Below are 2,500 nucleotides of genomic sequence, written 5' to 3'. Positions count from 1 at the left end.
ATCCAGTTCAAAGCAGACTATAAATAGAAGACTATCAATGGGTTATATAGCTGTGTGGAAGGGCCTTGAGTCTACACTGCCATATAATCCAGTTAAAAATCTGACCATCTGTATTTTACAGGCAGTCTGGAAGAGGCTTTAGTGAAGCCTAACTCTGCCTGTCCCCTGGGCTGAGCGGGTTGCTAGGAGACCAAGTGGGCGGAGCTTAGCCTTTGAACTGGCAGCCATTGGATAAAAAAGAATGATTCCTCTCCCTCTAACGAGGACTTTATTTTTCTTTTCTTTTTGTTGTATGAACGTAGAGGCATGGATGAGGAGTTGTGCTGGCAAGTTTAGTGTTTCTGGGATGTGTGGTTTTGTCCTAGGCCGAAATTTCATGACCCTTTCAGATAGAGAGAGGGATATATAGAGATCGGTTAGGGGGGGGGGGGGGCTCTGTGTGCCAAGTGCGACGCTAATTCATTGCAGGTGAGAACTATAAATCTGAGTACTACCTACACTACTCCTGAACTTCCAGTCCCGTTCCCCTCCAAACCCATCGGTTGTCAAATCTGGGCATAATATCTGGTCCGCACGGTAAGTTTGGCCCAGACCCGTCCTCGTTTGGGTTCGTAGCGTTCTGGGTGTAGGTGAACTACAACTCCCTGTAGGAGCGACAGCGCTCCGAGACTTGATGCGGCGGGGTGAACTACAACTTCCACCCTGTGGAGTCAATCCCTAAACTCCTCCAGGAAGTTCAGTTGCAGCTCGGTCGTGCTCCGTTTGTTAAGCAGAGAGATTGGAAAGGAAAAGGGCAGTGGGCGGGGCCATGCAAACGACACGGCAACGGAGAACCCTGGGATGCCTGCCCGTGGTGGAAGCCAAAGCCAAATCTAGGAGGAAATGGTCCCCAAACGAAAGCGTTCCTCGGCTGGCGGGCTATATAGAGCGTTCGGGAAGGACGTCGGCAAGGGTTTGGGCGGCCCTTGCGTGGCGCTCGCCGTAACGAACAGGTCACTGGAAAAGGGTGACTTGCTAGATTTTTAACCCTGGGAAGTATAGCCTGTTTGCGGAGGCCGGAGGCTGTCTGTGTGGGCAGATAGCCGTGCCACGTACACACCTACGCGTTTCAGATTTAGATTAGAAGGTAGACTTATTTATTTCATAATATGAAATAATAATAATAATATTTACAATAAATAATTTATGATTATTAGAAGATAGATACATTTCCTTTCGGCTTCATCGTTCTGCTTCGACGACGGCGCGTCTTTTGCCGTTAGGGTTGTCCCCGGAGCTCTCATTTTGTCGGTCCCCTGCAGACGCCTGTGAATTCCCGTCGTCTTCTCGCGAACTTCCTGTGCCGGAAACCGGGCTCCGCGGGAGCCGCGAAGGCGACCGCGACGCGCTCGGAGGCCGTTTACGGTACCGCGAGGGCGGACGGCCTCCCGCCTCGGCCCCGGCGATGGGCTCCGGCTCCCGACACGGCGCGAAGAGGACCCCGTCCTTCCCGCGGGCTCTCGAAGGGGGAAGGCGCGAGGCCCCTATACGCCGAGGGAGAGGCCCGCGCCGCGCGAGATCCGCACGAGAGGGGGACCGTTCCTTTCCGACGAGGGGAGCCACCGGCCTGCCTTCCCCGCCTCGGAGTTCCAGAGAGGCGGCGTCGACTCGAGGAGGCGACCGGGGGACGAGGAATCGGGAAGCGAACCGTACGTGCCGTCGCGGCCCGCGCGCGGAGATTTCCGCCGTCGGGACTTTTCGCTCCTCGCGAGTAAGGGAGGGGACGTGACCGAGCTTCACCGCCGCTCCCCGCGACCGGCGCGGACGCGACGGAACCGGCGGGCGAGGGGAGGACGCCTCGGTCCGCGGCTGCGTCGTGCTCCCCGGCGCCTGGAGGAAGATTGGCCGAGGGGAGCCGTGCGCCTTCGGCGGCCGTTAAGGGTACCGCGAGGGCGGACGCCTCCCCGCCTCTGCCCCGGTGACGGGCGCCGGCTCCCGAATCGGCCAGACGCGGTTCCCGCAGGCTCCCCGGGGGAAGGCGCGGGGCCCTACACGTCCCGCCCGCCCGCCCGCCCGGGTTCCACGAGTCAAGAGTGCCGGGGAGGCGCCCTCCGCTCGGGCGGCCCTGCCCGCGGTGGACCGGCGGCGTCCTGGCGGGGCGCTTCTCGCCGGTTCTTTTCCGCAGACGGGAGCAAACCGCTCGGGTTCGCCCGCCTTGGAGTTCCGGGGAGGCGGCGGAGACTCGTGGAGGCCGACGGGGAGCAGAAACCGCCGAGGGGATGGCGTGCGCGCCTCGCCGGTACGCGCGCGGAGATTTTCAGCGACGTGACTTTTTGCACCTCGCGAGTAAGGGAGGGGAAACAACCGAGCACGACCACCGCGCTCCGCGTCCGGAGAAGACCCGACGGACTCGGCCGGCGCGAGGAAAGCGACTCGGTCCCCCCCTTGCGCCCCCCCGGATCGGGACACGTCCGTCCTTCGGCGGAAAGGGAAGAGCGGCGCGTCGACGGGCGACGCCTAC

The sequence above is a fragment of the Anolis carolinensis genome, unplaced genomic scaffold (assembly GCF_035594765.1).
Source record: "Anolis carolinensis isolate JA03-04 unplaced genomic scaffold, rAnoCar3.1.pri scaffold_92, whole genome shotgun sequence".
In the NCBI taxonomy this organism is placed as follows: domain Eukaryota; kingdom Metazoa; phylum Chordata; class Lepidosauria; order Squamata; family Dactyloidae; genus Anolis; species Anolis carolinensis.
The sequence above is the reverse complement of the archived record's forward strand: the minus strand, read 5'-3'. Positions refer to the sequence as shown.